The 25,851-nt window shown below is 41.1% G+C and overlaps 1 long non-coding RNA gene across 1 annotated transcript in view; it reads right to left on the bottom strand.

Moving 5' to 3' along the window:
* Positions 1–1,856: 1,856 nt before the first annotated feature.
* Positions 1,857–25,851, bottom strand: part of LOC138249247 (uncharacterized) — a 47,389-nt gene continuing 23,394 nt past the window's right edge. The window contains exons 2-4 of the long non-coding RNA XR_011194810.1: positions 4,023–4,058; positions 2,367–2,504; positions 1,857–2,040 (exon numbers count right to left, since the gene is read on the bottom strand). This is a non-coding gene — a long non-coding RNA (uncharacterized lncRNA). The remainder of the gene's footprint in view (positions 2,041–2,366; positions 2,505–4,022; positions 4,059–25,851) is intronic.

The following is a 25,851-nucleotide window of genomic DNA, read 5'->3' as shown; positions in this document are numbered from 1 at the left end:
ACCAGCGCTGCCTGTAGCCAGGGTCCACTACTGCCCAGTGGAACACCACCCCGCTCATCATTGTTGACGGCAACAGACTGCATCCCTCACCACGTCCTATGAGGGCTGGCGCTGCTTTGCTGTGGCCCAGGAAGTGGCCCACATACCTGCCCCTATGGATGCCCTCTGAGTCTGTTTTTAAATTGAGTAGAGAGTTATGGAATTGGGAAGGGAAGTTGGGGAAAGGGTAGCACGCGTGACATTTGGGAGTATTTGCTTTGGGAGAGGAGTGGGCTTATTGTGGGTGAAAAAAATAGATGTTTTTCTGACTTTCCAAAGCATATCACTCATTATCTGTCTTTTGTCCTTGCACTGCTTTTTAGCGTAGCATTGTGTTTTTATGGACAAAAAGCCTTAGTCACATACTGTACATTGACTTTTCCCCCTAGACTTTTCCTACATGAAGCCCATTGCATATCATTTTTCAGTAGGTTATTTTACTTACCTCTTCATGCCGTCCAGGATACCCCACTAGGTCTGTTTGACTTATTACTTGATGAGGTTTTACTACTTGTGTAGCACCCAGCCACTTATCAACGTGTATACTAGTTAATTAATACCCTTGTCCTACTAACTTTTATATCTACTGCTCCCTGGGGGTATGCCTAAAACATACACAAAAAACTTAATCTTACTTATCATTCTCTGCTTGCTGAAAGCAACTTCAGTAACACGTTTCTAACTAGTTCACTTCTTAGTTCTTACCTGAGTAAATGAAGCAATGGCTGCTACCTCTCCCAATATTTCAAAACCTTATTGCAGGGTTTCCGAATGGGCTTTCTTAATAGTGGTGGGAGCAGTGGGCTAGTGCTAACAGAGAAGACATCACAAAGTGAGGTACCACTCCCACCTATTGCAAATGAGGTGAACTCCAACAGATTATTCAGAAGGATTATCCATCATAGGCAACTAGACTGAAAGAAAACACAGAGTTAGTGGGCTATCAAAGACTGAGCCCAGATCTCTACTATGACAAAAAACTCATGTTACGAAAACTAGCAGTAGTAATATCTAAGCACTTTGGGGATCTAGTATTTAATTTATTAAAACAATTAAAACTAAACTTTTTAAATCCTTAAGTCAGAACTCAGGAGACAGTTAAGCATTTAAGCAACACAAGGCTTCATTCAGAAAAGTAAAGTATGTTACCTTTTTGGTGTTAGTTTACTCTTGCAGTGTACGTTTACAAGTAGTGACTTTTCCCTCAGTAACCTTACAAGTGGTAACTTTGCAAATAGTCAGTAAACCCTATCACTTTAAAAGGAGTTACTATTACTACTAGTTAGTTACTTCTCTTAAGGTTACTACTCGTAAAGTTGACTTGTAGTTCAACTGCAAGAGTGAACATACACCAAAAGTGTTACTTTAACTTTGTGAATAAGGGCAGATAGTGCCCACTAGTACTGCTTATTGTGAGACAGACATTGCTCTAAGCAAGACTCTGCACCTTGATGATGTTGTCTATTCATGCCTGGGTTGGTAAGTGGGGCTGGTGTGGGCTATTGGTCAAGTAAGAAGAGCACACAATGAGTTGATGTCACTTTTACCACACCCCCGCCAAGGGTGTGATCCATTTATAGTGTAAATTCGTAAGTCTCACTTCAATATATTACACAGAATGGTGGAAGAGGATCAGGGGTTTGATGAATGGATGGTAACAGGAGTTGGGGAAAGGTGTGATAAGGACAAAGACAACATTCATCAGGTCGATGAGCAGCACATCAACATCACATCTATTGTGGGAGAAAATGAAGAAATAAATGCATTGCGAACAGTACTGCAGCCCCGGAGTCCCAAGTTATCTAATTGTTCTGAAATAATGGAGGATTAACAGTTCACAAAATTGTGATTGTTAAGAAAATAAAAATGATATCGTATATAAGTGCCAAAATGGATGGTGCATCTGCATTCTTCTTCTCTGAATGTCTGTCTTGAGTGCATGGCTCAACCGGTCTGGTAAGCAGGAGTGTTAAGGAGCTTTAGTCCAGAAGAAGAGAAGTACTGTGAATTACAAAAAGGAAAATGTTGATAATGCACAGTCAAGGAGAAGGTAAGCTTCATGGTGGATAAGTATTAAGAGGGCAGAGAAGAGCATAGGCTGGTGCAGTCATGTGTAATTAACTGAGAAGTTTTACAGCCAATCCCAGACAAGTAGATGCATGTACCTGGCTGATTAATCTCACAACTCTCAACTGTCATAACATTTAGCCGAGCGCGCTCATCATGTGATATGACTCCAGTTACAGCCCCTCAGACCACAACAACTTAATTAGAGGAGTTTGATATTTGAGCTAGCACACTACTCTGCATTTCTCAAATCAACATACCTTGTTCAAGTCCAGAGGGATGAGTAGGCCTCTTTGAGCCATGTTGTTTCCCACTGAAGTAGATGAGCATTGTTCATAACTTCCTCCTTCTGGTTGTTGAGGTAGTCCCGTCCTAAATCCTGACTCTGAGTCCTGATCCTAATGAGATTAAGGGAGACAGACCTGTAGTGCTTTTGATGAACAAGAAGAGCAAAATAATTTGAGCATTTTGTGTAATTTTGTTAAACTGACTAGTCTGGTCTCTGAAGAACCCGAAAGAAAGAAGTAGAGCAAGGAATTAGTCATGTAAGTAATTCTAGTGAAGTGTGAAAGGGGCAATCATTAAGGCAGAATCAGCCATTAGGCCCCACATATTGCAAATCAAGTTTACAAATTAGTTGAACAACACCCTCACTGCCACCACACAAATATTTATCACTTAACGTATCACTCATTGATGCAATAGTTACCTATTCCAAGCATGGTGGTACACATATGTCTCCCTATTTCCCATGGAAGCAACAAACAATGGAAGTCTTGTACATTAATGAACATTTACTGGCAGCCCAGCTAGAGAATGAAAAACAAATGGATAGGGATTGGGGGCATTGTCTTCATGTCCTTTAAGTGAATGGGGAGACTTCTGTGCACATTGGTCCAACTCCACTACAGCCCATACATGTCAATAAATGGTGGGACTGCATAAGTCAGACACCAAATATGTAAATGTTCTACTATATCTATTTTTTTGCAAAGCAGTTTGACGATAATATTAAAGTTCTATTGTGGTCTACTCAGTAAGGGAAGTAAAATTCATCCTCAATCTCATACATTCATCAGCTAACACACTTGAGTCTGAACAGTTGCCCTCAGCCTGCTGTGTTGTTTCATGAACAGTGTAAACTTATGGTATGAAGTGTTGGTTCATCTAAACCATGGTCAATCTCTTCACATTTTGAGGCAAGACACTGGTTCTTCTGACTGTGATAACTGTGCTAGCTGGACTGAACACACACTCAGAAAACACTTTTGCTATTGGACAAGCCACATACTTTATTGCCAGCCTGCTGAGCTCTGGCCAATTGTGCATCTTCCCATTGCAATAGATCAATGGGTTTTGATCCCGGTAGAACTCTTTTGGGTATTCCAGATCGTCTTGGACCATCTTCTGAATGGTCATTGGTTGCTTTCACTTGCTCAACATCTGTTGCCCTCAACTCTGCACTTGACTTAAGCTCTACCACTCGACACCAAGCCATTGCAAAGGTTGGGTCCAATTCTTCTGTTGCTGTTGGTGTTGCTGGTGTTGGCTGCTATGAAACAATAGCACTGCCCTCTCTAGAGTTTGAAGCCGCACACCAGAACTTCTGTTTAGGCCTCATTCTTCTTCCAGGTCTTTCACTTGGCAAACAATCCAAGTCTTGCATTGTGAAACACCCCCTCTTGTAAAAGAGGAATGAAAGTGGCCAGTATTTTTTTTCACTGTGGATCAAGTATTGTGGCCCAGATGTACTCTTTATAGGAGGCAAACTTTTTTTGCAGCCTGGCATTAACAGGAAAGTGAAGGATTAAGCTCTGAACCAACTCAAATTCTTCTTCATTCACACCGGTGGGTCATTGGAACACCTTTTTCATCTGGTTCTGTAGCAGATGCAACAATGGGAATGCTTTGCTCACCATATTGTCCTCCTTACTGGCTTCCAGTGTGAAAACCTGAAAAAGAAGGAACATTTGTGTCAGGCAGTTGACTAGCCCCATATTTTTCCATCTCCATGGACATGCTTTACAAAGTTGCATTCCCTCCTCTTTGAAGGACATAGTCAGTGATCAATCTGTACTGCTCAACCAGATGTTGCAACATGTGGTAGGTTGAGTTCCAATGTGTTGGCATCCCCTGTATGAGAGCTGTAACTGGTAATGTATTAACATGCTGAATGATCCTCAACTGCTTCTGGACTTTAAAAGAGTGACTGAAATGAGTGTAGATTCTTCTACAGGTGGCTAGCATGTTGCTGACTGTGTCTATTTTTTTTTTTTTTTTGCAAGTCCTGCACAATTAGAATGATGAAATGAGCCAAACACAGGGTCCTGAAATATCCACCATCTGCCATGGCCTTGAACATACCACAGCCATTGGCCATAGAAACAAATTAAATTTTAATATCTCTGGGTCGAACCCATTCAAACATCTTGCTGTTAAAGTCTTCCAAAATGTTTGCATCTTTACAGGATTTTGCCACGGTGAACATTGTTACTGTCGCACACCGCCGTACACCCTTAAAACAATTTTCAACACTGAGTCCTGAAGATAGCTGTTGTCTAACCCCCACATAAGAGATCCAGTTTACAGTGATAAACATGTAATCAATTGCTTGACAACTGGTCTGCATGTCTGTGGTCAGATGGATAGTGTGAGCAGCACTCAGCTGCATAGCTTGGCCAGCCTATTACAGCACATCGTGATGGAGCACTGGAACAACAACTCTGGAAAAATACTTCTGGCTGGGAATCTTCCATTTCTGGCAGATGGCCACCACAAGTTCTAAAAATCCCACTCCATCCACAAAAGAAAAAGGGAGGAGGTCTAGCACTAACATTTTAGCCAGCGTCCCATTGAACAAACGAGCCTTTGGGCGGTTGTGTTCATAGGGCCCCTCCTGCCTAAACATGTCTGTAATAGTAGCTTTGATTTTTTTCTTTTGTGGTGCAGCCTGACACTGGCGACTTCAGGATAGCAGGAGGTGGTAGACTCACTGTGCATCTTAAAGCAGGAGTGACTGTATGCATTGGTGTCTGCATCTGAGTCCTGTGCCATTTGGAGGTTGCTGATGCAGGTGATGATAGCACACTGCAGGAACCAGGGCTGCTTCATGTAAAGCTGTCACCCTCTTCTTCCTCATCACCTCCTTCTTCTAGCACCATGATCAGAGCTGCTTCCCTTCTCTACTCACCAGCACCAGCTATCTTTTTAAGATCCTCCCTACAACGGATTGTGTGATGTTTGTTCATATGGGATGTTTGACCTCCAGTGCAATAGGGTGAACCTGGCTTACCTCCATGAACACTTGTGTGGAAAATGGAGTGTACTACAATGTTATCCTCCTGCTTGTTAATCATAAAGAAGTCCAAAACTGGGCAGGATAACCTTTTTAGTGTGCCACTGCCAATGAATGAAGAACTGGAGGAAGGTGGGTGAGTTGTTTGCCTCTTTGCAATGTGTACTTTGACTGAAGTAGTGATGGATGCAGGTCTCAGTATGGGCCTTACAAATATGGAAGCTGTTGGTGGTGTTGAAACCACATCCCTCCGAGCTGTAGAACAGAAGTGGTTATCTCAGTGTCCTCTGAGCCCCCCTCCATACTGACAGCAGTCACTGGCTCACCATTACTGTCACTTTCCATAATTCTAAGGCTTTCAGGAACTTTCCCTTGTCTGTCATGGCAGGTCCCAGACTCGGCTGGGGTCCAATCCATTTCCAGATCATCAGAAGGGGGGCCTGGAGACGATGGTGGAGTAACCTTTCTTTTTCTTGCTGGAGATTGTGAAGTCAATGGTTTAAGAGTGATATTGTGTTCAGTAGGATCCTCAAAGTCCTGTTCGGCTCCTAATTCAGGAAGAATTGCTGCTGGCTGCGGCTTCTGTTGTCCACTTTGCTCAGTTTCCTGTGGTGTTTGGGTCCTTTGAAGCTGAGACAATCCAAATTCAGATTCATTGCTTGTGGCTGCTTTTCTGAGAGACTTAGGCTTAGGCTTCAGTTGGGGGTGATACCATTGATGTAGGAGTGCTCCTCCCAGCTTTTTGCTGCAAAGAGGAGGGTGCAGTTGGCTCACCACGGCCAGATGTATCAAGCTCCCGGTTTGCATTTTTAAATAGCGAATTTTGAGAAATTGCTGTTTAAGAAATGCAAAATGGAATGTTTGACAATTGCGAGTCGGTAATAGCGATTTCTTAAAATTCGCAATCACAATTTGTGAGTTGCAAATATCGAAATCGCAAAACATAGCGAATCGGTGTTTGCAAATCGCAAATTGCGAGAACGGTAACCTGGAACAGCCTGGTGACAACACAACCAGGAAGTGAGTCAGTCCATGCTGTTTCCAGAAGCCCCACCCACAGGAGCAGGCAGAGAGACCCAGCCAAGCACCAGGGAGGCAGTCTTGAGAGCCAGCCAGGACCAAAAAGGATAATGGCTACTGATGGGAATGTGAAGGAGAAAGGAGATAGGAAGCGCAAACTTAAATTCAGTGGCAGGAATTGGAGGTGCTCACCGAGGAGGTGGTCAGGAACCACAACAAACTATTTGGGAAACACTCACTACAGGTAGCTGAAAGTGAGAAGAGAAAACTGTTGTCCAACATCCAGACCAAAATATGCGCAGTGGGTGTTGAGCAGCGCTCCGTCGAGGAGTTTCAATCGCGATCGTACGACTTGCGTTCACATGCCAAAGAGAGGGTAGCAAGCAGCCTGAAGGAGGCAAGGATCACTGGAGGAGGACCACCCACCCAGACACCAATGGAAGATATGGTGGAGTCCACACTGCTTCCTGAAGCTGTCAGTGGTGTCACTGACATTGACACCTCAGGCACACTCAGCACCAGCAAAGGTAAGAGCAGTAATGATGTTTTCCCCCATATTTGCATGTACAAATGGGCCTTCGAATATAGCTATGGCACTATGCAGTGTGATAAGTAGTCCATGCCACATCTTACATACAACACAACAATGTATTATGGGAGTGGTAGTCAACACCCCTAAAGTACAACTACCACATAAATAGCAAGATAGTTTAAAATCAAACACATACACGACACAAAAGACTCTCAGTGATACTATACCAGGGTAAATTTAATCTTATTACGCATCTGTGTGAGTACATATCCAAGAATTACATGCTGTACATTGTTGTTGCAGATGTTCTGGGCCCTGACGCAGCAGAAGGTGGAAATGTGGGGGATAGTGAAAGTCAGCCACAGTCCGACTCAAACACCAGTGAGTCCTTCATGCAAGCATCCACCAGACGCAGGGCAAGAGTGCTACCCCTACCTGAGTATATCCTGGACTCTGATGAAATGCCAGGTGAAGTACCCACACCACACCCGGAGGCTAGAAGCACCGACAGACAGCAGTTCCTGCCCCAGTGTCAGTCCACTCCCCTCAGGAGGCGTTGCGAAGAAGGCAATGTGCTGTGGGCATACACGTGGAGTTGGCACATTGCAGTCAGGACGTTGCACAAGGATTGGTGCAAATCACCAATGTTTTGGAGACATTGCAGACAGCACGGAATGCTACAAACAGCGAACTGGGTGGTGGGGATAGTGAGGAGCTCTCTTGCCTCAGCAGTCTCATAGCCCCTGTGATTGATCCTAGGCATCGCAGTACCATACACAGTACTGTCTTTGAACCCGCAACTAGAGGTGCCACCAAGACCACTGAGCACTCAATTGGAGTGCAATGATGCAGGAAGTAATGTTGAGAGGTACAGGGGACTTGCATATCATGTAGCAATGCAGTGATACTTTGATGCTAATAGTGTGACACTGTAACTAGCACCTGTTTGTGTATAGTACTTACCTATATCCAAATCACACATATATTACCTGAAGTCAAGGCAATAAAGATGCTGCCTACAGCAATACATAAATGTTGACGTGGTGTTGTCATTACTTACATAAAAAATAGTGGCGCGTGATCTCAGCACATCTTTGTCTGCCCTCTGCTGCACTGCTTCTGTCTGCTAGCTGAAGGGGTGGCAAGGAATCGTCATCCTCATCTGAGTCAGGCTCTGTGGGTTCTACTGGTATGCCCCTCGTTGTTGCGATGTTGTGCAACATAGCACATGTAGCCACAATTTGGCATGTGTTTTCAGGGCTGCATCGCAGTGCACCGTCACTCTTGTGCAGGCATCTGAAACGGCTCTTCAGCAGGCCGAAGGTCCTCTCTACAATGCTGTGTGTCGTCTGGTGTGTGCTGCATTATACCTCCTTTCAATTGGCATGGCAGGGTTCATATAGGGTGTAAGTATGAACGAGCGCACTGCACATGCACTGTCTCCTAGAATGACAGGAGAGTAAAATGAGTATTTGTTCTCTGTGACATCACATATGCATCAAGGCGACATTGTCAACCATTACATTACCAAGTAGGTATCCGTCGCCAATCTCCCCAGCAAGTAGTCTTGTGTGTATTCCACTGTGCCTGAAGATGTAGGAGTCATGTAATAACGTTGGAGGCATTGCTTATGACTTGTATGTTCATGGAATGTGTACTCTTTCTGTTCCGATAAACATACTCTGTGGCCGATGGTGGACAGATAGCAGCTACATGTGTCCTATCGATTCAGCCAATGACATGTGGGAATGGGGAAATCTGGTAGAAGTTATATTTGGTTTGTAGCAATCCCTTTGGGATGTTGGGGAATCTTATGTACTGATGAAGTTTGTTAAGCATGGCATTGAGGTATGCATTCAAGAAGCGTGAAAGCGAACTCTGTGAGACACCTCCAGCTGCTGCTATGACCCCTTGATAGCTCTCTGAGGCTAATAGGTGCAGGGAGCATAATACCTCCACATGGGTGGGTATGCTATTGGTCCTGTGTGTATTTCGCTGCAGTAGGGGTTGTAGATCAGCTATCAGGTTAAGTATCATCGCTGAGTTTACCCTGTACTTATCATATATCTCCTCTGTCTGGTCAAAAAGGGTAATGTGCACTCTAAAAATGTGCTCCTGTCTCCTCCTCCCTCTCCTCAAACCTGCTGGGATCCTCATCCTCCTCGCCATGATGTGGAGACCAGCCATTGTGGAAAAGAGGCTGAGTCATTCTGGGCCTCTTTATACAGGTTGCACCTGTTTACCACATGATTTAAATTTGTGGTAAAGTGCACGTGCAAAAAGCCATTCTGCGAATATTCGCAAAAGATAGAGAGCAGCATACCAGTGGTGGTTCCATTCTTCTTCTCATCGCTGGCCATTTTCTTGGTAGGAACAACTTTCTTTGGGGCTATCTTTAAGCTCTTAGCTCTGGCATTTGCCACTTAGCTGCAAAAGCGGAAGAAGAGGAGGACACAGGTGATGTCACTTAGTGCTGGCCTTCTGTCAGGCAGTACTGTGGTTGATGTCTCTTGTGCACCTAAAAGCAAACAAACAAGAAAAGCATTCAGTGAAACAAGGTATTTGCAGTTTGAATACACATACAGACAAGATACAAATTAGTGAGGTTACCACAAATAATGAACAATAATGTATCCATTCCATTCCAATCCAATCCATAACATATTACTTCAATAACATACAGATTTAAAAGTTTACTTTATGTGCCTCTATGGCCTATAAAACACCTGTGGCAGGCAGGAGGTACAGGGGAAAATGAATCAGTCATTGAAAACATGAATGCTGGGGTGTCCATATGGCTGGCAGAGGATGCAGGGGGAAATGGAATAACCCTTAAGAATATTAATGTGCACTTAGGGGAGGTAAGGAGTGCAGGTGAAGATGGAATAAGCCTTAAAAAATGAATGCTGGTCTGTGCCTAGGGCAGGCAGGGGATGATGGAATAATCCTTTAAAAATGAATGCTGGTGTGTTCCTATGGCAGACAGAGGGTGCAGGGGAAATTGAATGAATCCTTAAAATCAATTATTGCTTGTGTGTGCCTATGGCAGGCAATGGGTGCAGGGGAAAATTGACTAATCCTTAAAAAAGAATGCTGGTGTGTGCCTATGGCAGGCAGGAGATGGTAGGGATATGGAATAATCCTTAAAAATGAATGCTGGTGTGTGCCGATGGCAGCCAGCGGATAAAAAGGAAAATTGAATAATCCTTACAAAATTAATGCTACTGTGTGTCTATTGCAGGCAGGGGATGCAGAGGAAAATGGAAATCTCCTTAAAAATATAATGCTGTTGTGCTCCTATGACCAAAAAGACTTATGACAGGCATGGGGTGCCGGGAAATAAAAATAATGTAAACAAAATAATTTATGGTATCTCACTAGGGACTATGCAAAATCCTTTGGTAGGTAAGGAGGTACGGGGAAATGGAACAATTACCATGTTCAAGCACAATAAATTGCTATCAGGGAAAAAAAGAAAAAAACTAACAAAAAAGAAAAAAGCATAGCCCTCTTCTATTAATGTTCCTAGAAGATGGCTTTGAAAACTGGAAAAAAAATATTTAACACACTCTCTGGTGGCCCAAATGGCTGCCAGCCGCATGTTTAAACAACAACAAGCAATAAGGCATGGACAACAAAGAACACTTGCAGGTCTACGGCAAAATTACACTGACTGCTAAACAAAATGGCTGCCGACCACATGTTCAAACAACAAAAAGCAAGGAGGCATGGACAACAAAGAACACATGCAGGCATATAGACGCTGACTACATAAAATGGCTTGCCAGCCACATGTCATGGAGAACAAAGAAAAATGGGGGCCTATGGCAAACACTCAGGCACACACACTGGACAGACACAAACATGGCCTCTTGGCCAGCAAACAGAGGCATGGTAAACAAAGAAGAAGATACTACTGTTACCGCAACACACATCCTCCCAGGGCATCAAAACATAATCCCATCAAAATACACTTTAACACTTTGCAGTACAAAAGATGTGACATGCAAAAAACACACATTTTGCATGTAATCCAATGCCATCCCTAAATGATAGATGTTTCAAAACAAATATAACACAGAAACAAGTGTTTTATATAGCTAATGCCTAGCATTGGCTAGATGGTCCTTGGGCAGACTAGGCCACATGGTAAAATAAATGACTAGTGCAAATTTCACAAACATGGAGAAAAGGTACTTACGTGTTTAACCTTTTTCCCTTATAAAAACTAAACAAAAAGAAGGCAAAAAATAGGTCCATATTGCAACTCAGGCCACCAACAATCAAATCTAAAAATTTAATCAAAAATCAAAAAGGTACAGATGTATACTAGTGCAAGTTGTCTATCAAGCAACACCCTTATGCAAAAGTTTTTTTAACTTGCTTGATTGTAATGTCACAAAAACAAAGTGCTTAAAATCCAATGGTAAATGCAGCAGGAATTGCAGACAAAGAGAGTGATCATTTCACCTTGAAATACAAATGAAGAGTGACCAGGAGATGGAGAAAGCACTGAGAGGAGCATTCTGACAGAAAGGAAGTTAGAGTCTCTGTGGCACTTCCTTCCTGTTAAAAAAAAAAAGAGTGCTTTGCGCAAAAAAAAACTAAAAGAACTGTCCATTCTGGCAGAATAATCACTCCTAAAGGTATTTTCCAGTTGATTTAACTGCTTCTTGAGTAGAAATCTACTCGAGAAGCAGCCCCGACCGCATGTGACTGCTGGTTTTAAAGAATGGCATCAGAAGGCTCACTGCTGACCGGAAATCACACCTGGGGCTGGCAAATCTTGCTTGTGCACTTGATGGAGCCTCATGTTTTTCCTATGGACATCGTGCTGCTCGAATGGGAAAATAATTCTGCCACACACTGACTGGCGGAATTTGGCAGGAGCACTGCATCACAAGAGCAATGTAGAGTTACTAAATTCTGCCAATTCCACAAGCAAAATTATAATTCTGCCCATGCCTAATCAGAAGGGAATGACCCTGCCTAATTTCTTCACTCTTTCATTAATAAAGTCTTGGGCATGATATGAGTCTCTTCACTAAACATCCAAAGATCTCATTGACTGGGCAATAGACCTAACCCTTCTGCTTCAAATCATAAATTCAGACGGGTTAAAATTTCATTTTCTAGAATACAATGACTTACAAAAAGTTATTATGGCAGCCATTGCTAAAAATTAATGTCTTGGTCAGGTCATGTCTAATCCTCTTCTCCGTACCTTGCAAAGGCCACTGTGGACAGATGAAAGGAATGTGTGAGCTTACTCCCACCCCTTCATGAGTTAGATGCAATGTCTGGTCTCTTTCCTCCATGTCTTTTCAAAGGCACATGCAATGAGAGAACAACAACTTATGAGGGTCCAGCTGAGCACAGAAGATTTTAGGAGGTTTGCAGAGACAAAGAAATTGAGACATCCAGACCTCCTGGCATATTAACAAATGTAATTTACTGATCTAACATGCTTTTTCTTAATAATTCATGTTGCCTACTTCGTTGCTATTAGATCTATCAGCATAGAATAGTGCTATATTTGATATTTTATTCTCTTTTTCTATCTATAGGTTTTCCTGTTTTCAGGATTTGCCACTCTGATTGTATTAATTTGCGATGCCTAAATCCCTTCCTGGCCCATTTCAGAGTGCAAATGTGTTGTCTTTAGCTTAGGATTCACCACTTTCAACCTTTTGTCTCTTATTTAGGTTTGTTATTTGTCCTTTTTTGTATATTGCTTTGTTTGTTTCTTATTGTTCTTTTCCTTCCCACAAATGTCTAAGGGCAAGATATACAGGGCCAGATGTAGCAAACGTTTTGCGACTCGCAAACGGCAAAATTGCCGTTTGCGAGTCGCAAAACGCGTATCCCAATGCAGAAATGCATTTTGCGAGTCGTTACCGACTCGCAAAATGCATTTCAGACTCGCAAATAGGAAGGGGTGTTCCCTTCCTATTTGCGAGTCGCATTGGGATGCAATACCATTTGCGACCGCATATGCGGTCGCAAATGGCATCGCAGTTACCATCCACTTCAAGTGGATGGTAACCCAATCGCAAATTGGAAGGGGTCCCCATGGGACCCCTTCCAGTTTGTGACTGGCCCCCAAAATATTTTTTCAGGGCAGGGAGTGGTCCAAGGGACCACTCCCTGCCCTGAAAAAAACCCGAAACTAAAGGTTTCGGTTTTTTTTTGAAGTGCAGCTCGTTTTCCCTTAAGGAAAACGGGCTACACTTCAAAAAAAAAAAACTGCTTTATTTAAAAGCAGGTGGCTAACATGGAGGTCTGCTGACGTCAGCAGGCCTCCATGTTAGCGAGTGCCTATACTCGCAATGGGGCCGCAATTTGCGACCCACCTCATGAATATTCATGAGGTGGGTCTTTGCGACACCATTGCGAGTTGCAGTCGGTGTCTGAGACACCGTACTGCATAGCAATTTGCGACTTGCAAATTGCGAGTCACAGGGACTCGCAATTTGCAAGTCGCAAATTGCTTTTTTGGTACATCTGGCCCACAATCTTTTGTTTTGCAACTCGCAATTTGCGATCAGTTTGCGAATCACAAAGTGCAAGTTGTAAAACTAAATGTACAACAATGTTAACCACACTCTTTGCGATTCCGAAATGGGTCACAAGGGACCTGCCACATGAATATTCATGAGGAAGGTCACATTTTGTGACCCATTTGGGAATGGCCGCACTCACAGGGATGGTGGCCTGCTGAGGTCAGCAGGCCACCATGTCTGTGACTGCTTTTTCAATAAAGCAGTTTTTTTTTAAATGCAGCCTGTTTTTCTTAAAGGAAAACAGGATGCATTTAAAAAATTATCCATAGGACCACTGCCTACTCTGAAGAAACATTTACGCTACCATTCACTAAGGGGAAGGGGTCCAGTGGTGACCCATTCCCATTTGCAAATGGGTTAACACCAAATTGAAATCAGTGTTAACTGCAGTTGTTTAGCATTAATGGTCACAAAACAATTATACATCCCCCTGCGAGTCGCAACTATGAAGGGACACCTTCAGGATGCGCCTTGCCATTGTGCAAGTGGGTAACTGGACACCAACTCGCAAAATAGGAATGGTACATTGTACAAGGCCATTTTGTAGTTGCAAACAGTGATTTTTGCCTTTTGAGACTGCAAAATCGCATCATACATCTGGCCCTGAATCTCTTCAGTTCTCATTTTTTTATTCACTACTGCCACTGTTTGTATGTAATTTATGGCACCATATGTTACACATATGTTTTCTTGAGCATTTATTTTCCTCTTCTTCAGTATGAAATTTATGTCTTTTTATTAATTAGCTTATTGTGTCACTATGGGTTTAGAGTAGTTGCCTGAAACTTCAAGGGGCGTTGATCACCAACTAAAATACAATGCGTTTTAGCGCACCTCTCTTAGCTTGAAACAAACATTGCATTAACACAGGAGGCTCATCTTAAAGAATAAAGAATATGAAAACGTGAATCTCAAAATAAAAGTTGGGTGGACAATGTCTTCTTCTCACCAGGTTCAATAATGACAGAGTTATGAATTATTGAGGAAAATCTCACAGTGTGAAACTCATTTCTAAAGAAAGAATGGATGATTATTAATCATATTTTGTTGGCTACTTTCACTGTTAGTGGCCTGGCACAAACTGATTGCACAAAAGGTGTGGATTATCCTGATGACAGTTTTGTTTTTGGAGAAGACTGTCACCAAGTCTTTAACGCCTTTTATCGCTTTTCTTGGCAGAAATTCAAAACGTAGCTTCATCCCTTAACAAGTCACATATACTATTTGTTAACACAAGAACACAAAGAGTGTTTGCTGATGAGTAGAGACTATGGGCATCATTACGAGTTTGGCAGTATCAGGACCGCCATGTTGGCAGTGGCGGTCATAGGCTGGCAGAGAAGATTGCCAAACTATGACTTTGGCGGTATTCCCTATGGAATACAGCCAAAGCACCACTGGCACCACTACTGCGGTCAGACCGCCACGGATAACTGAAGGCACCTGTAGGCCGGTGGAGACCATGCTTCTGCCAGACATATTATGAGGCTGCACACTGCCAAGATTTCTGCCGCGGTCACACCACCACGGAAACCCAGGTGGAAACAAACTCTATGAAAGGAGACACTCACCTTCAGGAAGCCATACTCGTCTGGAGCCACCATGGAACCACAACTAGACATCATTCCGCTGCTCCTGCTGGCAGAAAGACTTTGGAATCTTTGCCGACGATGACAACAACAACCGTAAGTACACAGACCTACCTGTTACTATTGTAGATTGTTACATCTTACACAAAATTCCATCTGGAAGGGATTGTGAGTGTAACACTCACACGTAACTGTGGACTGCCACGCACACTCACATACAGCACCATACAACTGTACATACACAGTACATATACTACAGCCACCACACACAAACGTCTAAAGTACACATTTACGCATGGAAACACAGCACAGGCCCAGTCTCACACAATACCACACAACACCACAACAAGTCACAACAACACCACAGCTGCACCATCATCAACACATTGGCAATCACTCACAATAGACACTACCCAGGGACACATCACACATACAACACAACGTACAACCGACAGAGAATGAACACACACAATTACACAATCATACAACTTACCAATCAACACACACATCACACACACAGCACATCGTACCTATCATACCATGCACAAAACACACACAATCACACAGTCGAAGCACACAAAGCCACACAACACAGCAACAAACTCATGTCAACACAATCACCACTCATACCATGACAACAACATGTTTGCAGCATACACATGCCCATCACACAACACACACCCTATCACTGGGGGGCAAAAACACTGCATACATCCTCACATACTGGCCATACAATACAGGAAGACCAAGAAGTGAGATGTGTAGGGGTGCCTATTGTTTGTTTTTCTATCTATTAAATGTTTGCTTGTGTCTGGTTGTGTTTAATGTTCTGGTTGCAAAGGAATGTGAGTTGTGTAGGGGTGTGTTTTACTGTGCAGTGTGTAGGTGTGTTGGGTGTGTGGCTGTGTATCGGGTGTGGGGTTTTCAAACTATACAATGTGGAGTGGTGTTCTGACTGATGTGAGTTCAGACCACTGTGGTTCGCACCGCCAATGGTTTTTCACCATGGAAGAACCGTTCTCGTGATTTGTGGATCGTAATACGATCAGAGGATTTTTGTCAGGCTGGCAGTGCTGGTAGGGGAACTGCCTCTTTTCCATCCTGTGTTGAGACAGTCTTGCCAAAAGACCATCAATCTCGTAATCAGGCTCTATGTAACCTCACTCTAAGAAAATAAGCATTTTCTCTCTCCATCTCACCATACACAATCCAGAGAGGTGATCATATATTTATCACTAATAACTAAAATGTATTTGCTTCAGAATGTTAATTTCAGATCATGCTCCTGCTGTTGTTGATCTAGACATTTTGCCAATCATCACTGTGATAGAAACTGGCATATTAATAACACAGTTTTATAAGTCACTCCCTATTGCATTGAAGATTTTTATCTCTGAATGTTTTCAATTTTATTTTACAAATGGCACGTCTATGCACATTATATGGGATTCCTTTAAGGCAGCAGCTATGGACTTTTTTAAATATGTTTTTTTGTCTAACAAAATGCAATTACAGCATGAGAAATCCAAAAAGACCTTAAATAATATTAAGGAGATTGAACATATATGTTACACTTCCAAAATCAAGTTGTGTTTGAACGAACTAATTCAAGTTAAATATGACTTTAACTAACTATCCACTAAACATGCATCCTCTTACCTTCTTAGATACAGTGTGAAGTATAGTGGAGAAACAAAGCATGCATATTGCTGGCAACTCATCTCAAAATTAAAAAGATTGTATTAATTGCTTTTCTATTTGAAAAAATAGCAATTATACTATACAGACAGATTATGAAATTCTAAACAAGTTTGAATAATTTTACAAACTATACCTCAAGAGGAGCAAATATAGATTTCATCTTTTGAGCACTGGATATTTCATTAGAAGACATGACCAAAGCCATCTCTTTAATTGCAGCAGTTAAGGCTCGAGGTCCATACAGATTCACTATTGAATTTTTCTCACACTTCTCTAAATTGTTAATGCCTAAATTACTGAACTTATTCCACTATTGTTCACATACTGGGTCAGCCCTAGGGACCTTTCAAAGTGCGTTAATTTGGCTAAATCCTAAAAAAGGCTGTGATCCAAGACAGTGCAAAAATGTTGGTCCTATTTCATTAGTCAATACTGAGAACAACATTTTAGTGAAAAGCGTTACCTTGCATTTATGTCCACTTTTACCAGACTTTTTGGGTCAAGAGCACTCTGGTTTTATTAAATGAAGATGCTTCCCTGACAACAAAAGATTGTTGTTTAATATTCTAAATAAATTAAATAGATATTATCATTCATTGGAAACAACCACCCTTCATGCTAAGAACTCTTTTGACGATATGAACTGGTATTGTATTTTTCAAACTCTTAAATGGTTTGGATTTTGACCCACAATTATCAACTCAATTTCCCCTTTATATTCATTCCCTCAAGCTACTATGTTCCTTAACAACTTAACTTCTTCATCTTGCAGACTAAACAGTGGAGTAGCGCAAGATTTTGCATTCTCTCCCTTCAGAAAAGTTATATAAAAGGTTTTCAATATGGTAAACAAAACAAGTAAATATTTAAGTATGTAGACAAAAATAATTTCCTCATTTCAAACCTCACGTCTTCTCCAGTTTTTCTTCAAGAGGCTAGTATTTATGATTTTATATGGCATCCATATAAAATTAGATATCTTGGTTTATGGTTTACAAACTCAATAAAGGAAACTATTAAAAAAATAACATACCTCAATACTAGATAGAAACCAATGTTCCTTTCATGCTTTCATGGTGGATCCTTTAGATACCATCAAAATGAATCTAGTCCACATTATTCTGTCTATTTTATCAACTATCCTCATAAACATTCATTTCTAAGTTTTCAAAAAACTCCCTGCTTTCCTGATTTTAGTGGAAGAGAAAAAACCTTCTATGTTTCTCTCAACAAAAAAATAAATAAACAAGAAGGTGGAGTTAACTTTCTGAAATTTCAAAATTATTGTAAAGGTTTCTTTAACAATCCTTTCACTTGCTATCGGATAATGCCAAAAAACCCTATTCTTTATGGATAAATTTAGAGAAATATTTTATTCATACCCTTTAATTTAAAAATGCTCTCTCTTTTTCACAAAGGCCAAAATTCTTGTAACTACCAGTTCTGAAAAACTCCTGTAGATTATTAGAACTTCTGTTTTTTTCTTTCTCTGAAAGCATTTTTTGTTCTACTATGTAGCATTGCAAGCATATCAAAATAAATAATAAAGCATTATATTGGAAAGCTTGGCGAGACAAAGGACTAATTTGAGTTCACCAATTTTCATCAAGTGATGTCTCGCTGTCTTTTTCAGATGCATGTCACACTCTTAATCTCCACTAACAAATGAAAAGAAATGTAGTAGTTCTCTTAATACATTTCTAATTCTTATAGTAAATTTCATATGGTTAACTGTGACAATGTCTATAATGTTAGTCAGTCTTTACGTTTTGTCTGCTAATCCAAAAGCTGGTATCCTTTACAATTTGTTTAACATAAGTGATACTGAGAGGCAAAAATCAGAGACTGAATCAAAATGGGAACAAGATCTAATTGTACTTTGTGGAATAATATTTGATGCAAGATTAGAAAGTCCTCTTGTGCTACTAGTACCATTCAAGCTTAATTATTGTCTGTGCAGACTTTCAATAGCACCGGTATACTTCAGTAAAATGAATCCCAGTCTACCTAGTGCTTGTTGGTTTTGTGATGATAATTTTACCAATTTAAAACATGTGCTTTTTATTGTAATTTTGTTCATGAATTTTGAAAAGACTTGTAAAGAAGTGAACAATTCATGGTCAAGAAGAGATGTTTATTTATTTAAGTTTAATGTGTACACCTTATCCACCAAGAGTCTCCTGCTCCAGCTCTAAACATCTCCTTTTGAGTCGAATCATACCGCTGCCCCTAGCACTCTAACATATCAACATTTCCCAGAACCTACAAACATTCCCTAGAACACTTCCTAAAGGGAGATACCAGATATTTCTCTCCCATTAACAAAACAAAGATAGTCAAATGGGGCAAAACAAAATATGTCATGGAAATGCACAAAACATAGAAACCACAGTACTGCAAGGAAAAACAATTTCATTTAGGTGAGTTGAAAGCATTAGAACAAAATAAATGTTACAAAAACTTATTTCACTTATGTTATAGGATACTGTAGTTTGTGAGTGACTCAAGTAGAGAGTCAAACAAAATCCTTCAAATAACTTGCTTTCTTGCAACATCTTTTACTTTTGCAGAACATTACACCCTTTGGACCCTTCAACTTCTTCATAAGCACCACCATAACCCTTTCCAGCTACCATACCAGGTAGCTTTGCCACTCTATTGCGATTCCATGTCCTATTTCCCTCTGTTCTAGCACCATTCTAGAATACCTTACTCATCTTAATGGGTGATAAAAATTTGGATAATGATTGAGTAGACCCTTTCCATGGATTACTTATTTTTACCATGTCGCCCACCTGCACAAAGGTCTTCATCACAGCACTGTGAACATCAAATCTCTTCTTGCCCTCAAATGTTTTCTTTACTTCTCCTCCACTCTTCTCCTCCACATCATGATCCACGATCATGCCACACTCAGACTTGTCATTCACCAAGGAAAGACAAATCAACGTATTAGCCCTCCTTTGGGGAAATAACTCAAAAGGACTAACGCCATTTATTGTGTGAGGAGTCACTCTGTAACTCTTAGTCTTCCTCCAACCCATCTGACATGATACATCTCTCAGTATATTTTCTTTTAACACCCTGTTGAACCTTTCTACCATGCCATTGGCCTTGGGGTGACGCAGTGCAGTTTCTTATGCTTGATCCCCCTATTGCAAAAATAATTCTTCATTTCCCTGGAGACATGGTGAACCTCATTGTCATCAATAACAAAAGTACACTGTTCCTAACTCTAGGGTGAACAGTTAAAGTTTAGGAGCTAAAAACCCTCACACACCCGAAAGGGTGTCATGCTTCATCATCGGGAAGCTCCTCGTCAGACCGGCTGGTGCAATGTCTGACGGGCTCCCCTTTCGGGGGCTCTTTGCCGGAGATCTTTTTGATATGTGGTGGCTGCCGTTGATTTATGAAGGTCAGACACTCTGAATGGCAGGAGAGTGATCAAATTAAGATTGATTAGAAACCCCTGAACTTGTTCTGTTTTAATATCTATCCAGAGGGGTTACGATCAAGATTAAAAACATAATAAAGTGGGGAATGAGAATGATGCTCAACCACTTTAGAAAGCCTGGAGTACTGGGAAATTGTCACCTGTCCCCTAGGGTATGGTCAACATGTTTCGCGTAATATTGGTCGTGAAAGATCCCCTAACGCTTCATCAGGACCTACAGCAAACTAGACTTCTCCTGGCTGTGTACAAAAGAAAACACTATCTAATTACGTGTAGGGCGAGCATGACTGTGGGTAGGTGTCTCGAATTGAGGACGCCTATATAAAAAAGCTATAGGCTGGATCGTGCTACTCCCTAAGGGGCCCCCCAAAAGCAGAGGGCGGGGCGACCTTTTTGTTTACGAGACAGTTCACAGAAATGCTGTAAGTGACTGCTATTTATCTCTCATACACGTAATTAGATAGTGTTTTCTTTTGTACACAGCCAGGAGAAGTCTAGTTTGCTGTAGGTCCTGATGAAGCGTTAGGGGATCTTTCACGACCAATATTACGCGAAACATGTTGACCATACCCTAGGGGACAGGTGACAATTTCCCAGTACTCCAGGCTTTCTAAAGTGGTTGAGCATCATTCTCATTCCCCACTTTATTATGTTTTTAATCTTGATCGTAACCCCTCTGGATAGATATTAAAACAGAACAAGTTCAGGGGTTTCTAATCAATCTTAATTTGATCACTCTCCTGCCATTCAGAGTGTCTGACCTTCATAAATCAACGGCAGCCACCACATATCAAAAAGATCTCCGGCAAAGAGCCCCCGAAAGGGGAGCCCGTCAGACATTGCACCAGCCGGTCTGACGAGGAGCTTCCCGATGATGAAGCATGACACCCTTTCGGGTGTGTGAGGGTTTTTAGCTCCTAAACTTTAACTGTTCACCCTAGAGTTAGGAACAGTGTACTTTTGTTATTGATTGCACGTATTGGGAGTATGTACACTGGACCTTTAATCCTCCCGATCCCTCTTTTTGTTGATATGGAACCTCATTGTCAGTCAAAAAGGTGGAGGGAAAACTTTCTTGTTCATTAATCTGTTCAAGAAAACCAATCACATCACTTATTTCAACAGAGCTACTTATCACAACTTCAGGCTATCTTTAATACACGTAGAGCAAAACAACACAGGCCTGTCAGTGCTCGAGATCCTAATGGGATCAAAAATGTCCAGGGCAACATCCTCTCAAGGTTCTTTGGGTAATTTTCTTAAAACCATAGGCTGCATCCTACATCTAAGTGTTTTGTTACAATTCAGATACTCCACACATTCCCTCACAAATCTAAGCTTGAATGTCCATTCCTGGACCACCAATGCATGTGTCTAATCTTCTGCTTAGTTTTGAAAATAACAGGATGATTTTCATGAGCAAAGGCAATCAAATCCATCCTCAAAGACACCAGAGGAGCCAATCTGACCGCTAGAGACAACAACCAACCTTGATGCACAAGTTCATCCTTGACCCTCCAATGCCCACACAATTGATTTTGTAATTCACCCATGCTTTCCCACCATCTTTGAGACACCTAAACACCTGTTGCAACACCACATTCTTGCCACCCCTACTCAACCATTCATCCTCTCATTTAATACTGTCCCTGACCAGAGACACATCCAAATCATAATTTTAGTCACTGTCCACCTCCACCTTATCCTTCTCATTCTCACCAACAAGATGTGAGCAGCAACTGGATAAACTTTTCTTCACACTAGGAACAAATTGAAAAATTTGTAAAGACATTACTCACTTTCTAACTCTTCCTGAAATAGCATCATTTCCTTTTGTATCAACATTTTCTTTCTGTGGTTTATGATCTGTTGTAACCTTAAATTTACTACCCCAAAAATAAATCTCAATTCACATGCAGCCCAAAAAATGGCTAATGCCTCCTTTTTTTTAAATTACAGAATAGTTCAATTCTGCACCTTTCATACTCTGAGACGTGAACAGGATTGTGTGTTTTACTTATTTATGTTGCTGTAACCAGACAGCCCCCAAACCCTTTGAAGTTGCATAAACAATTATGACCGTGTCATGACCAGGTTCAAAACTCTGTAGAAAAGAGGCCTCCTACAGACATGATTTCAACTGATTGAATTATTTTTCACACTCATCGTTCAACTGAGACGATGACCCCTTTTTCAATAAATATCTCATATTTTTTTATTTTTTTTTCTACAAATTTTTGAATGAATTTGTTATAATACTTTGACATGCCCAAGAATTTGATAACTTCCTCCTTATTCAATGGAAGGCCATGTTTTTCATTGTGTTGACCAACTAACTCATAGGTTTAATACCAGAGGGCATCATCCTATCACCTAAGTAGTCAATTTCTGTAAGATTGAATCTACATCTCTTAACCTTTAATGTCAATCAACTCTTGTTACCTTCCTAGGGACATCATGGAAACATTGATTATGTTCTTCAACATCACTTCCAAACACTAAAACATCATCCTGATAAATCTCCAGTCTACTCATACCTTTCAATATACTTTCCATCACCCTTTTCAAAATGGCCACAGCAGAAATCAGCTCAAACAGTGTCCTCAGAAATTTGACTAATCCAAATGGCATGATAAACTCTGTCAAGTCTCAAGAGTGAAGGTGTAATTTCACCTGATGATACGCCAAAGTAAGATCAACAGATGAGAAGTACTTTGCTCCTTCAACATTGAAAACATTTCAGTTATGTTGGATAAAGTGTAATGGTAGACTATGACACGTTTGTGAAGTTCATGTAAGTCCACACATAATCTCCCTTCACCATTGGCTTTGCATGCCATAGCCACAGGAGCAAGCCAATCAGTAGCCTCAACTTCCTCAATTTTGCCAACCTCTTTCAACTTCTCTAACTCCTCTAGCATCTTGTTCTTGACAATTATGGGTACACTGCTTAGTTTAATTACCACAGGTATATATTATTCTTATCTTAATTCTGTGTACATATCCTTTCAAGCATACCAACCCTTCCTGAAAGAACTCAGGAAATTCCTTCTCATGTTCCATTCTGTCTATGTCCACCTGATTGTTTTGTTCCTTCTGTTTCAAATTCACATTGGGGATGATTTGTCCATTATTTCTCAACCTTGCAGCAGGCCTTTCATTGGTATCCAGGTAAATCATTAGATTCTTTTGATTAAACCAACTAATCAATCAGCTTATCACCCCTCACTGAAACATAGATCTTTTCTACAGAGTATCTTACTTTGAAATGAAAGAGCCACATGAAGTATCCTAATATTTGACTGATTCACCCATATAGCCCTTAGTATATATATATTAGGCTTGTAGGAGGTAACTTTCCCTTTCAATTCTTTTCCATACACATCTTTCGGCTCCTGAATCAAACAGCATGTGTACCGATATATCTTGTATCTAAACAACCTCAAAGAGACCCCATTCTCCTACTTTGATTATCTGCAGTACTGTTTCATCACAATCAACATCTTTTTCTCATGTTATTTCTCAATTTTTTAATTACCACGTCTATAACATTTTCTATATTAAAGGCTTTGTCAGGTGTTCATTGAAGCTATTCTGTGCTTTACATCCATTATTTTTTACTTCTCCCTCTGCTTTTCCTCTTCCTTTACTATACATTAAAATATATGGTCCTAACTAGAACCTGCTTCTTATTGTCCACCAATATTATATTTAATATTATATATTGAAATGTTTTTTATATTTTCACAAACAAATGTCCTTTCCTAAATCAACAAAACCCATATTTGACAGGAGTTACATAAGAATATTATTTTTTGATGAGTCATAATTTGGAGAATGTACATTATTCTCTTTAAATTTCAGAACTGGACCAATAGGAAGCAAAGAAGCCAATATTATGTACTACTTTACAGAATAGTATTATGTGCTACTGTTTCAAATACACATTTTCCTATTAAAAAATCATAGTAGAAATACAAGTCAAACTTTTTTACCTCAGCCTTTGTATTCATGGTTGCGACTTTCCACAAGGTGCAGATTTGTCATTCCTTTTCTTTAATGCTATAACGGGCTCTTATTAGAAAATATGAGAAATGTAAAGTTTGCTATAAATTTCCATAGTGAACGCATGTAAATTCATGATTGTGTCAGTGTCCTGAGAATAAATGTAATGGTGTCACTTCAAGCCTATACAACATTGCTGATTTTCTAGGAAACAGTGTGCTGAAAGGAAATGCTTACAAAATCGAGGTTAGTCTATCAGGTCCTACACACATATTTACCTCCTACAACCTCTTTTGGTAACTCCCAACTATATTGGGAGCACCCATCATACTTAAGTAAAGAGTTAAACTCTTAGGGCCTCATTACGGGTTTGGCGATCTCAGGACCGCCATGTTGGCAGTGGCAGTCATACCTCCAACAGGCTGGCGGAGAAGACTGCCAAATTATGACTTTGGCGGTATTTCCCACAGAATACAGCCAAACCACTGCCAGCACCGTCACTGAGGTCAGACCACCATTGACAACTGAAGGCACATGGAGGCCTGTGGAGACCATGTTTCTGCTGGACATATTACGAGGCTGCATACCGCCAAGATTTCCACTGCAGTCGCGCCCCCACGGAAACCCAGGCGAAATCGTACTCTATAAAAGGAGACACTCAACTTAAGGAAGTCATACTCGTCCGGACTCGCCATGGATCTACAACTAGACGTCATCCCACTGCTCCTGCTAACAGAAAGACTTCAGAATCTTCGCCGCCTGCAACCATAAGTACACACACTTACCTGTTACTGTTGTATATTATTAGTTTTTGTACACTTACACAACATACTATCGGGAACGGGGTGCCAGGGTGACACTCACACGTAATTGTACACTGACACACCCATTCACATACAGCCACACACATAACTGCACATACACAGTACACACACTACAGCCACCACACACACACATATATGTCAAAAACACACACTTACGCACGGAAACACAGCGCAGGCCCAGTCTCACACAATACCCCACAACACCACAACACGTCACAACAACACTGCAACCCCACCATCGTAGACACATTGGCAAGCACTCACAATATACACTACACAGGGACAGATCAGAGATGTAACACAACGTATAACCAACAGGGAACGAACACACACAATCACACAATCATACAACTGACCAATTGACATACCATGCATAAAACATGCACACTCACCCAGTCAAAGCACACAAAGGCACACAACACAGCACCAAACACATGTCAACACAAACACCACTCAAAACCATGACAACAACATGTTGTCTACATAAACGTGCCCATCACACAACACACACCCTTTCCCTGGGGGACAAAAGCACTGCATACACCCACACATACTGACCATACAATACAGGGAAACCAAGCACCACACATACACACAAATACTGACACACAACAAATGTCAGCCAGGAACAACTCTAACCTAGGAAAAGAAATGCAGGGCAAAGATGTAACCTGGAAACCAACAACTGCTTGGTAGTAATATATTTCTCACAAAATGAGATGTAAGTCGAAGGCCATGGGCCAGTCCATAGTCAATGGTATG

This window comes from Pleurodeles waltl, chromosome 8 (genome assembly GCF_031143425.1).
Source record: "Pleurodeles waltl isolate 20211129_DDA chromosome 8, aPleWal1.hap1.20221129, whole genome shotgun sequence".
Taxonomy (NCBI): domain Eukaryota; kingdom Metazoa; phylum Chordata; class Amphibia; order Caudata; family Salamandridae; genus Pleurodeles; species Pleurodeles waltl.
This window is presented reverse-complemented; position numbering and strand designations above follow the sequence as displayed.